This window comes from Mesoplodon densirostris, chromosome 3 (genome assembly GCF_025265405.1).
Source record: "Mesoplodon densirostris isolate mMesDen1 chromosome 3, mMesDen1 primary haplotype, whole genome shotgun sequence".
NCBI classification, from domain to species: domain Eukaryota; kingdom Metazoa; phylum Chordata; class Mammalia; order Artiodactyla; family Ziphiidae; genus Mesoplodon; species Mesoplodon densirostris.
This window is the reverse complement of record NC_082663.1, coordinates 133,191,022-133,204,796: the sequence shown is the minus strand read 5'-3', so window position 1 is coordinate 133,204,796 and position 13,775 is coordinate 133,191,022. Positions and strand designations below refer to the sequence as shown.

Here is a 13,775-nt window from a genome sequence, read left to right as displayed (position 1 = left end):
TAGATAACCACATACCCATCTTGAGACTTTTGTGCTTGATCTACAATCTGTTTCGAATGACTTCACCTTATAGCTTCCCATAAAATCAACTCCTTCCCCAGGTCTCCATTGAGAGATATTGTCCTCAACCCTCACCCTCAGTGGTTCTCAACTGAGGGCAACTTTGTCCCCCAGGGAACATTAGGCAATGTTTGTAGATGTTTTTGCTTGTCACAGCTGGGGCAGGTGGTGATATTGGCATCTTGTGGGAAGAGGCCAGGGATGCTGCTGAATATCCTACAATTGCACAAGACAGCAACCCCTGCTTACAAAAAAAAAAAAAAAAAGATCTGTCCTGAAATGCCAATAGTGTTGATCTACCTAAAGCTGCTCTGCACTTCTGACACTTGCCCCATAAAAACTTTCTATCTCATTACCCCCACTTTATTTCCTTAAAAATATTCACTATTGGGCCTCCCTGGTGGCGCAGTGGTTGAGAGTCCGCCTGCCGATGCAGGGGACACGGGTTCGTGCCCCGATCCCGGAGAATCCCACATGCCGCGGAGCGGCTGGGCCCGCGAGCCATGGCCGCGGGGCCTGTGTGTCCGGAGCCTGTGCTCCGCAACGGGAGAGGCCACAGCAGTGAGAGGCCCGCGTACAGCAAAAAAAAAAAAAAAAAAAAAAAAAAAAAAATATTCACTATTGTCTAAAATTATTTAATGTATTTGTTTATCATCTGTCTCCCCTGACTGGAACGGTAGTTTCATGACAGCAGGAACATTGTCCTACCTTGTTCACTAATATATCTCCAGTGCCTAGAGCAATTTCTGGCACATAATAGGCACTCAGTGCATGAATGAATGAATGAATGAAAATAGAAGCAAAATTGAACATAAAATGAAACAAATATATGAATATCTGACCAATGAACATTAAAATAAATGACCAAAGAACATCTTCTGGCATAAATGACACCATCAAGAAAAGACGAAAGACACAGAGTGGAAGAAAATATTTGCAAACATATATCTGATAAGGGACTTGTATCTAGAATCTATAAAGACCTCCAATAATTCAAAAATAAAGACAAAAATGCAATTTAAAAATATGCAAGGGATTTGCATAGACATTTCTCCAAAGAAGATATGCAGATTGCTACAAAGCACATAAGAAGATGTTCAGCTCCATTAGTCATTAGGAAAATGCAAATCAAACCCACAGTGAGATACCATTTCACACCCACAAGAATGACTAGAGCCAAAAAGACAGACAATAGCAAGTGTTAGGGAGGTTGTAGAGAAATTGAAGCCCTCGTATATTGCTGGTGGGAATGTAAAATAGTGTAGCCACATTGGGGCCAGTTTTTCAGTTCATCAAAAAGTTAAGCATAGGGCTTCCCTGGTGGCGCAGTGGTTGAGAGTCTGCCTGCCGATGCAGGGGACACAGGTTCGTGCCCCGGTCCGGGAAGATCCCACATGCCGCGGAGCGGCTGGACCCATGAGCCACGGCTGCTGGGCCTGCGCGTCCGGAGCCTGTGCTCCGCAACGGGAGAGGCCGCAGCAGTGAGAGGCCCACGTACCGCAAAAAAAAAAAAAAAAAAAAAAAAAAAGTTAAGCATAAAGTTACTGTATAAAATAGTAGTTCCACTACTAGGTATATACCCAAGAGAAATGAGAACATATGGCCAGATGACAACTTGTACAAGAATGTTCATAGCTTCATTAGTTACGATAGCCCAAAAAAGGGAAATAGCCAGTGTCCATCAACTGAAGAATGAATAAGCAAAATATGATACATCCATACAGTGGAATATTATTTGACCACAAAAAGGAATGAAGTACTAATACATGCTACATCATGGATAAATCTTGAAAATATTATGCTCAATGAAAAAAGTCAGTTACAAACAAGCACATATTGTATGATTCCATTTATATGAAATAAATGTCCAGGATAGGCAAATCTATAGAGATTACTATAGAGTAATCTGTAGATTACTGTGCTTAGGACTGGAGTCTGTGGGCAGGCAATGGTGAGTGACAGCTAATGGGTACAGAACTTCTTTTTGTTAGGAGGGAAATTTTCTAAAATTAGGTTGTGATGATGGATACACATATTTGTGGATATACTAAAAGACATTGAATTCAACACGTTAAATGTTGTATGTGACTTTTGTCTTAATAAAGCTTTTAAAAGAAATAAAGACAACCATAGTAACTGAAATGGAGGGAACTTTTATTTCTAATTGAAAGGAGCACTTCTGCTGTTTTACTCTTTTGGGAGAGGAGACAATTGCTTAGAAATATAGATCTATTGAAGTACCCTTACTTGTTTAGTGTAGATTTTTGATTGGGGGTGGCTCTGGAAGAATAGTGACATGAGAAATCAAAGGTGAGTCTGCTGGCAGAAAGAAAGGTTAAATTAAATCATGTGATAAGAATTCCTGAACCAGTCAGTCAAAAGACTTGCTTATATGACCATAAGTATTAGGTAAGGTTACTGCTGAAGTACTCTCTGAGGCTAAAATAGGTGAATGTCTTAAGAATGCACAATGGCTCTCCATCTTTAAAAACAAACCCTCTCAGCAGTAGTTTATAAGTGGGGGCCAGGAAGGTTACATATCCTCAAAGTTCTGATTCAGAGAAAAGGGAATAGAAATTATAACATTGGGTTCATCAGGATGTTGTAAGAATTAAGTGAGACTCTGCTTGTGAAAATGCATAGTTAGGCAAAGGAGAGGCTCAGGTAATGTTAGTTTGGCAGTAGTGGTGAACCCAGAATGAGGGAGGGGCTGTTAGTTGGATGATTTATTATTAATATATTATTAAATACAATTTCCTGATACATGCATTTCTGTACAATACATAGATATGACAAGGGGGAGAAGTTGTAATTTTTTATCTGTTGGTTCTTTGAAGCAATGTTAGACAAACATGGTCACATTTGTTGGTCTTCTTTATTCCTGTTTCCCTCTCCTCTCTCTCTTTAATTTTTTTTTTTTTTCTATCTTGACCACCTGTTTTCTGTTGCTGATGTAACTCTCTGTGAAGCGTCATCCTGTCATGGTCTTTGTCACAGCTTTTTGCCATGCTAAGCCTTGGAGCCCAGTCACCATGTTGTGAGGAAGCCCAGGCCACATGGAGAGGCCATGTGTAGGTGTTCAAGCTGGTAGCTCCAGCAAAGCACACATGAGAATGATTGAGCTTTCAGATGATTCCAGCCCACAGTTTTCAAGTCTTACAGCTGAGATCTCAGACAGTGTGGAGCAGAGACAAGCCATCTCCATTGTGTTCTGTTTGAAGCCCTGACCCACAGAACCATAAGAAATAATAAGTATTATTGTCATAAGCTACTAAGTTTGGGGTAGTTTTTTATGCAGCGATAGGTAACCAATACATAAAATCTGTCTAATTCCTAACCCCATGTTCTTAATCATGATGACAAAAAACAAAACAGAACAAAAATAATTCTAATCAGAATGGACTCCCCATGAAGACTTTCCTACTGGGAAAGGCTGCACTGTTTGAAGACTCCAAGGTCCAGTCCACATGACTGGATATTTATCCCGGCAAATAGATGCCACTGCAACAACTGTTGATAGGGAAGTTTCTCAAGGGTTTAGTTGTTACAATGCAGGCATCTTGAACCTAATTGTCTTTGAGTATTGGCAAAGCTGAGACTCTAGACTTGGCTGCCATGAGAACCCTAAATTGTGCAGAGGTCACACCTTAATCTTGGCAGTCATGATTTACACAAGACACACAAAATAGCTCTCAATGTAATTGTTCAAGAACCAGCAGCGTAAGTTTCTATCTGTAAAAGCAACATATTTTGCACTATACAAATATGAAATCTTACTAATTTAGCATTCAGTGTCTTCAACAATGCTATTTATAGAATATCTGCTTTTTTTCTTTTTGTCCCTGAGAGCCAAGAAACTAATGGAAAGAGACCAATTTGAGATGAAAGAGTTTTTGCAACCCAGGCTTCTTGTTCCCCCTGAAGGGGAGAGGAAGGAGAGAAATGAGGGAGTGAGGGTGACAATGAACTTCTTTGATGCCACGCTCCTTCTTCAAGATGGACTGACTGCACATCCCAGTGAAAAGAGAATTTTTGATCTGCTCCACAACCAATATTATACGTATTTGATGGAAGGAGTAGACTGGCAGTGAGAGGTGGAAGCAGCAGAGAACAATGAGAAATTATAGTTTTGTGTTATTTCATTTTTTCCCCAAACTATTCAAGACCTCTGAGGTGTAGATAAACCCGACTTCCTCCTTCTACCTTCCATCCTTCACCCTCCTTGCTGTAAGGAGAAGAAAGCTTTGTAAGGGGAAATAAAAAAAACAACAGCTGCCTCTGAATGCTTGGAGAACAAAACAATTGGTACCTTTCATATCTTTGAAGGCTAAGCTCCATTATCTTGCATCAGAATCAGAGCATGGGGCTGGAAAATCGGCTCTCAGAGGGCGCACTCCCTCTGTGACTAACTTAAAAGAGAACAGGCAAAGCATTGCTTTTAGGAAGAAAAAAAAAAGAAAAAAAAAAGCAAGCAGGATTCCAAGTCATTAAATTGTGTATACCTTGGAAAACATCCCCTTAAGGAAGTGTAAATGGAGACGTGTGAAAATAATGTCATTGGGAGAGATGAAAAGTCCTGGGTTCGGGTCTCAGTCATATGCGTTACCAACCATGAGAACTTGAGATATTTTCATCCTATCTCCTCACTTCAATTGCCTGAGTCAAATGGAGATTCACTCTCACACTCTTATTTGTTAAGTATGCAAAAATCAAGCAATCGCGTCACACACACACACACACACACACACACACACACACACAATCTTTGCCTTCAGTAAGCTCACAAGGCAAAATATTTCCCTCTTCTCATCACAGGGTTGTTCTGAGAATCTGATGGACTTGAAAGACATGCATGAATTTCATAGTAACACTGCAAAGTAGGGGGCTGTTATTAAAGTACCATGATGGGTTGAAAATGCACCTTGGAAGACCTGTTAAATCTTGGACATTTCACAAGGCTGACACAGAGGGCACAGATTCTCCATCCCTATCCAAAGCCAAAATAGGTCTCGCTTATTGGATACAGCATTGTATTGGGTCAGACTTATCATGAACTGGTCCTTCCCAAGTCTCATTCGTATCCTGTAACTCCCTCACATGCATCCCAGCCACAGTGGGTGTAGGTGGCCTGCAGAATCTTCCTGGGGCAGAGCTCTGCTCTGTTGCTCCCCTGCTCATAAATATTCAGTGTTTCCTCTCTTCCTGTAAAACCAAGCCTCTGCTCAAGTGAGTTCTCCAAACTTTCACCCCAAGGCATCTGTCTACGGTCACCTGCATTTACATGTGTATCAGCAAAATGGCCTATTCACCATTTGTAGTCATTACTAGTGTTTTCCTATTATCTCTTTGCTTTCACTCCTGTTGTTTCTTATACTGGCCCTTTTGAGTCCGAATCCCTAGTACACATTCTCCTTTTGAGGTCAAGTTTGAATCTTTATGAACCTTACACCTATCCTCACACACCCTGACTGGACCCTTTTTTTTTTTTTTTTTTTTTTTTTTGCACGGTACGCAGGCCTCTCACTGTTGTGGCCTCTCCCGTTGTGGAGCACAGGCTCCGGACGCGCAGGCTCAGCGGCCATGGCTCACGGGCCCAGCCGCTCTGCGGCATGTGGGATCTTCCCGGACCGGGGCACGAACCCGCGTCCCCTGCATCGGCAGGCGGACTCCCAACCACTGTGTCACCAGGGAAGCCCCTGACTGTCCTCTTGGTGAAAGTGATTGCCCCCTCCTGTGAACCACCATAGTACTTTGCATATGCCTCTCTGTTGACAAACAATAACGATGATAGTGATGATAAGAATAATAGCAGCTAGCTTATATTGAGAATTACAATGTGCCAGGCATTATGATACATAAATACTTTACATTAATTATCTTTCAATTCCTGCAAACACGGGAAGCCTGCGAACTTGGTTATCCCGTTTCACAGAGGAAATAGAGGCCTAATAAGGTTAAGTAATGAATGGGATTTCCCACATGGTAAGTAGCAGTTACATATATGGGCTTTGGCATCACAGGCCAACGTGAGTTGAATGCAGGCTCTGCAAGTTACCAGCTTCATGACCTTTGTCAAGTAACTATCTTAGTGTAATCCCCAGTTTCCTTATCTGTGAAATATGGACAGTGTTAAGTTTATTATAATGATTACATAAGATAATGCATGTAAAGCTCAGCAAGATGCTGAGTACAGAGAAGGTACTAGAGAGTTGGTAGCTATCATGACCCCCACCTGAAATAGTTGCTTGGAGGCCAGGATCTGATGCCTCAGTAGACTCCTGATCCTCGCCCCCGCCCCCATCAGGTTTAATGAATGCCAACTGAATAAATCAAGCTACGTGAAGAATCTTTTACTATTCTAAGGCTGTCCTAAAGATGTGCATTATGGAGAAACCTGTGTAATTGGGAAGAAAGAAGTTACATAAATAGAGGGACCAACCCAAAAAAAAAAAAAAAATCCCTGTTCCTTGGTCTTAAATGTATCTTTCTTGCTTTGCTGAAAAAGTTGCAGCCCCAGAATTGGCTTTGTTACTTTGTCTTCTCCACATATGCAGGCCTTTATTGTTCTGTGGCTCTGGCTTAATTACTTACATGGGAGCATCTTCAGAACTCCACTTAGTGGTACATAATTCCCAGCTAAACACTGAAGAGCCTCAAAACCAAAGGCTCACAGCTAATGCTCAAAGTCTCCATGGTACCTTCCAAATCACTGGTTTGGGGTAGAGTCTTTGGAGGCCACTGCAGGAGAGGCAGGAAGGAGTGGGAGCTAGAAAGGCAGGCAAAGGCCAGGTCTTATAGGTCATCTTGTGAAGGCTTTGGGTCTTTATCCCAACGGCTTTGGAAAGCCACTCAAGATTTTAAGCAAGGGAAGGTAAAGTGATTTTCCCATCTCCAGTGAGCTTCTGTTAGCAAAACCAGGACTGGAAATCTGGTCCCCCGTTCTAATTTGCCACGCCTTGATGAACATTTTTCTTGGCATGTATCCTCCCAGGCATAGACATTAATGAGCAAAATGAGTGCAACTGGATAGAAAGTTTCATGCTCTGTGATTGTGCCCCTGCAGGAAGCAGGGCAAATCTGAATGCTGGGTATTTGGAGGCTCTGAACCAGAACTCCAAAGAGGCGGGAGGCCAGAGAGGAAGCTTGCATTATGTTGCCTAGGAAATGTAGGATAGAGAAATGGAGCTTAGCCATCAAACCCATTATCAATGGACAGGGTTGCTGAGGTCCTGGGAAGGGAAAGAGGACTGGCAATGTCACGTAGTGAAAGACTAGACTGTAGTGGGGCAGCACCTCAAATCTAATCCAATGCCTATTTTATTAAGCTAAGCTGCCTCTCAGTTTGTTAATATTCCATTTGAGAAGTCAGGCCACCGAGCTTAAGGAACTCAACACATAAAAGGAAGCAGCAATGGGATCAGTGGTTCTCTTTTTTTTTTCATAATCATTTTTTAACATTTTTTATTGGAATATAGTTGATTTACAATGTGTTAGTTTCAGGTGTACAGCAGAGTGATTCACTTTTACACACACACACACACACATACACATATACATATATATATAAAGAATATATATATATATATATTCTTTTCCAGAGATCAGTGGTTCCTAACCTTTTGTAAGCCCTGAGCATTTTGGGAATCTGACAAAAACTATAAACCATTTCCTCAGAAAAATAATATATATATATATATACTCAGTAATTCTGCATGGACCCACTCTCACAATATTTACCTGAGAGATATTAAGAAATATGTGTGAAAAATGTATATGTGAATATTTATAACAGCTTCATTCATAAATGCTCCAAATTGGACACCATCTAAATGTCCATAAGCTGGGATGAATAAACAAATTGTGTAAATTCTATACAATGGAATATTTGCTCAACTATAAAAAGGAACAAACTACTAATACACACAACATAATGACTGAATCTCAGAAGCATCATGCTCAGGAAAAGAAGCCAGATCGAGAAGGCTATGACTCCATTTACATGGTGCTCTGGGAAAGACAGAATTACAGGAAGTGAAAAAAGATCTGTAGTTCTCTGGTGTTGGGGGAGGGAATTGCTTGCAAAGGTATACAAAGGGACTTTTGGGACTAATTAAAATATTTTATATCTTGATTATAGTGGTGGTTACATGATTGTATACATTTGTCAAAAGTCATAGACTATACACTTAATAGGGTTACCTTTTACCGAATATAAATTATACTAAAGTAAATCAAATTTTAAGGATATTATGCATATGATTACAGCAAGTATATTGACCAATCTTCTAGACCATAGGTAAAGAAACTCTGCTTTATGGTTAAACAAATTTTGAAGTGGAAAGACCTCCCCAAACACCTAGACCACACCTACTTATTTCAAATATAGAAAAATTGAAGAAAGAAAATAAAGTGCTTTCTCCAAGTAAGTATATCCCTTACTAGTGATGTTCATTCTTGCAACAATATTACGTGCACACTTACTGCATTCTAGACATGATACTAGGATCCACACCTAGCTGAGTATTCTAGCTTAGAAGAAAAATGAGACTTACTGTCTTGAAGACCTGGGGTTTTAACTCAGGTTTTTGACTCTTTAGTTTATTCCAATAGACTAGAAGGGCTCCAGGGAATATTTGGTTTCTGGATCTTGCTGGAGCACTAGACTGGGGGTAAGAAGACCTGCATGTGGATTAAGTGAGCTGCAGGAAAGAGTGACATTTTGAGACACCAACTGATCTCTGAGCCTCTTCTTTCTTGGCCACAACTGGATGAGAAAATAGTTGAATTTCTAAAAGGACCAAATTCAGATCCCACACTGTGCAAAGATCAAGAACGTCCCCAGAAGCATGGCCTAGTGCAACAATTAAAAGCCTTCCAGAATGGTAGCTGCCACAGGGAATTGCATAATAATTGTGCAGTGAGGGAGAGTAGAATGGACTTGAGGGTGAGATGGACCCGGGTTCAAACTCTGGCCCTGTAGTACCTGTGTCACCAGGTGTAAGTCACTTAATAGGTCTAAACCTCAGGTCCTTTATGTAGAATGAGACAATGATACCTCTGCCTCCCAGGGTTGGTATGAGGGTTAAACAGGGTAAGGCATGTGCCTGACACATTTATCATCTCTTAATTAATGTCACTGGCAGCTGCTCTGAATGCCATCGTCATCAATATCATCATTCCAGTTTCTACTTTTTCTTTCTGCATCACTTGAAAGCTTCTTCCTGATTAAAAAGGCCAAGCTGTTATTTAGTTGCCAGGCAGGGCAATTTCAGCCTCTTTCCCTTTGAATCAAATCATTTGACATCCAGCAGGGGAAGAGTTATCGAGTTGCTGAAGTGTACACTTGAGTCCCCTTGAGCAGGCTGTCAGGCTGGCTGAAACTCCAGCCCGGACAGGCCAATTCAGATGCACAGAAGCCTTCCAGATAGGTGTCTGTATCCAGAGGCCAATCATTCTCTTCCTGGCCTGGGCTCCCTGTGGTGACAGGCGTCCGTCCGTCCTTCCAGCTGCCTTCTGGCCCTTCCTGGCCTTCACATTGTAACAGTGGGTCTCAGTGGAGGGACACAAGGAAGTAGGGGCATGCTTGCTAAGGGAAGGGGTTATATGACAATATATCACAATATTCCTTCAGTGCAGCAGGAGTAGGGGCAAAAGCATATTCAGTATTAAAACATTATCAATTATTAAGCATCTACCTATACCTATTGTTTTTATGGTAGAGATTTCCAAAAGTCACGTACCACACATTTTTCTGCATTAGTAGCGATGCATAGAAAATGGAATTTACACTCTGTATTTAGTGACACTCAGTGAGTGGCATCGTCCAAGGACGTATTCACATCTAGTAGAGGACAGCAGGGTGTGAGGCTGTTATGATCATCCGAAGAGGTAATCCTTCATTCTTTTTTAAAAAGTTGCAAAACACTGCTGTAGTGAGACCTCAGAATCTAAAGACTTAGATTCTTGTACCCCATTTTGTATACTCCTATAGTAAGCACATTTGGAAAACCTCTCAGCTGCTCTGTTCTAAGAAAATGGTTACATCACTGAGAACTGTGGGTTCCAAGCTGCACGTCCTGGTAGCAAAAGGCATCACGCATGATCTCTGTCATGATTTAACAAATGAAGAGGCTGCTTCTGAACTGGTTCCTAGGCTGCAGCCTAGGTTCAGAAGACAAATAGTCCCTACACTAGCAGACGGGGAAGGAAGGCCATTTACTTACCTACCATATTTCTCTACATCTGGAGCTCCAGTTACATCAAATTCACTTGGATGAATTCTCTTAAAAATGTCAATTCCTGGGCCTCCCTGGTGGCGCAAGTGGTTGAGAGTCCGCCTGCCGATGCAGGGAATACGGGTTCGCGCCCCGGTCTGGGAGGATCCCATATGCCGCGGAGCGGCTGGGCCCGTGAGCCATGGCCGCTGAGCCTGCGCGTCCGGAGCCTGTGCTCCGCAACGGGGGAGGCCACAACAGTGAGAGGCCCGCATACCGCAAAAAAAAAAAAAAAAAAAAAAAAAAAAGTCAATTCCTGGCTCCCACCCTAGACCTACCAGTTCAGAATCTCTGGGAATGGGGCCTGGAAATATACAGTAACTCAAGCCTCAAGGGATTCTGACACACATTGTTCCTTGATAATACCTTGAAAAACCTGGATCTAGAAAATGAATACACCATGGGGGCATTTTTAGTTCAGAGAAATGGCCAGCCTGAAAGAAATCTTTTGGCCCCAGGAAGTGTTCCAGCTTCAACCCTCCAATTTCAGACCTCAAATTAAACTGTTGAAAATTACCTACTCCGTTCACTCGTATAACCAGTCAATTAGACCTGGCTGACTGCTTCACTGTCACCTGAAAGAGAGGTGGCCAGGACTTAAAACTAAATCAAAGAAAGAAACTCTCAGTGTTTTAGACTGCTTATAAAGACAGATGGCACTATTTTTCTCAGTGTATTAGCTCCTCTAACTCATAGTTACGTGATCTTGAGCAATAACAGGGAAGGCTGGGTAAGGATCTATTTTCTAATCTCCACCCCATCCACCACCAGAAAACGTGGGAACCGCTAGGGTGAAATAATGTTCTGTTGGCTGAAGACCTACCCCTGCCTCTTTTAGTCAAGAAGTCATGATGGAATGTAAGTAAATGAGGAAAAGCACCCACTTTGTTACAGAAATGTCCTTGATACCACTATCATTAATGTTTTTAAAAGAAAATTCTTAAAAAAGAGTAAGTTCTTCCTAAGCTTCGATACTTAACTATGATGAATAAAGCATTATTTTGGCATCCCTTTAAACCTATGAGCAAGACCAGACTAGAAGATCTCTAAGGTTTTGCTGCGTAAAATGTTGTCTTGGGACCAGCAGCCTTGGCTTGTTCGAAATGCTGGATCTCAGGCTGCACCCAGACCTACTGAATTAGAACCTGACTTTGTAACAAGATCCCCAGGTGATTCCTATGCACAATAATGTTGAGAAGAAAAACTCTTCTAAGGTACTGATTCTCACATATGTCTGTATATTAGAATCATTTAGGGAATTAAGAAAAAAATACTGATGGCTTGGTCCTACCCCAGAGATTCTTACTTAATTAGCATTGGGTACAGCCTGGGTATAGGAATTTGTAGAGGCTACTAGGTGATTCTGATTGAAAATCCCTGCTCTAAGGGACCTCTCTAGCTCCCAGACTCTGTAGGTCTGCAAACCTGTTAAGAAGAGCAAAAATGAGCAACTAATTTAAATATCTTCAGGAACCAAGCAGGTAATGTACATGAGTGACAAGCCAGTGTGGACAGTAGCAAGCTGGAGAGCTTGGACCCTGTGCAAAGGAGATGGTCAGCACTCAGCTCCTTCAGTGTTGCCTTTAACAATGGGAGTCCAGGCTGACAAAGCTTCTGAACCTTTTGTTTTTGAGAAGCTGGAAATCCAAATTTTATATAAATTCTCTGTCTCTCTTTTTGTAATGCTGTTCACAAACTCAATTTTCTTTTCTTTTCTTTTTTTTTAAACTATGTTACCCCGGGTGAACATGGTCCATGGAACACCAGTTTGAGACCTCTGACAGAGAGAAAACGGATTTACATGTAGAAAGACTATAAGTCCCATCACACTAAACACAGGCAGACGATTCCAAAGGGTGACACGTTTTGAAGAGAGCATGTAACTGCTTCACTGAAGATGAGGCAGGCTCTCTTGATCCTGTTGCTTGAAGTAATTAGAATGGCTGCTGTTCTTCCTCTTTCAAAGAGGAAACAGACACCTTAAAATATATCATGATCATGGAAAGGCAATACCCGTGGCATGGCTGGAGCCAGGCCCTGGAAAATGCTGCTCCCCAAAGAAGTTCAAAGAACAGAGCATGCACAAGACACTATAAAGCATGAAAGCATATAGAAGCCAAGAAAGGGGATGGGGTGCAGGAAGGGGATGGGTTGTGAAAGCATGGTGGTTGGCTGTAATCTTCCTGAGACTAGGGTGTTCTGTGGCAATGGGAATATGCATGGAGCAAAGACTCCACTTCTGGAAGAAGGAGACTTTGAAGGTGATTTACAGTTCTGATGGCTGAAAAGCCCATTTCAGATGTTGCAGGGGACACCCGGTTCTATTTACATAGATACCTGTTCTCTTAAACACTAATTGAAATCCCACCTAACCTAAGGCCTTTAAGAGAAGGATGGATGGGCTGGCAAATTTGTTTTCTGACTCCTGGGATATGTGGTCGTAGGAGCAGAAAGAGGGAGAAAAAGAAAAAGCCCTTGGGCTTCCCTAGTGGCGCAGTGGTTGGGAGTCCGCCTGCCGATGCAGGGGACACGGGTTCGTGCCCTGGTCCGGGAAGATCCCACATGCCGTGGAGCAGCTAGGCCCGTGAGCCATGGCCACTGAGCCTGCGCATCCGGAGCCTGTGCTCCACAACAAGAGAGCCACAACAGTGAGAGGCCCGCGTACCGCAAAAAAAAAAAAAAAAAAGTCCTTTAGGAATCATATGCCTGATTACTAAGGGAAAGAATGAAATTGGAAAAAGACTTAATCTTATTCCAATGAATGCTATCATTCTAATAAACTTGTGATGTCTCTCTAGTGAGATTAGAAGCTAGATGAGGACAAATCAAATCAACATATTCATTAACTGTATATGATCGAGCAAGGCCAATGTCGTGCAGGGACAGCTAGAGCAAATATTATGTCTTCTACTTGTGCATTATTCCCTATAGAGTCTCTTAAGGGGCAAGGAACAGAATAAAACATAATAAACACATTACTCTTGAGCCAGTTGTGAATAACAGCTTAGAAAAACACAGTGTCCTAAAGCAGTGGTTTTCAAAGTGGAGTCCTCTGTAACAGCCACGTCAGCCTCTCTTGGGAGCTTGTTAGGAATACAAATGCTTGGGTCCCACCTCAAACCTACTGAATCAGAATGAATGGAGGCAGGGTCCAGTAATCTGTGCTTTCCCAAGTCTTCCAGATGATTCTTAAGCAGATCCTATTTTATCTCAGTTAATTTTCACAACAATCAATGCAAGTGGAGAGGTAGAATGTACAATCCTCATTTTAGAGTTCAAGAGCAAGTGACATCATATGTCCAAGTTCAGACCGTTAGTAGCAAAACAAAGAAAACACCAGGCTTTTACTGCTTTGATCAGGAGGGCAAAATTTTAGTTTTCTAGCATTAGTTGACTTGGGTTCAGTTGTAAATATATATGCTGATTTTTTTCCACCTTAAC

General features: G+C 41.8%; 1 protein-coding gene across 4 annotated transcripts in view; it reads right to left on the bottom strand.

Annotated features, from left to right (window-relative positions):
* The window catches only part of GRIA1 (glutamate ionotropic receptor AMPA type subunit 1), a 318,241-nt gene that overhangs the window by 236,096 nt on the left and 68,370 nt on the right, over nt 1–13,775 (bottom strand). The gene's annotated exons all lie outside the window — the stretch shown is intronic.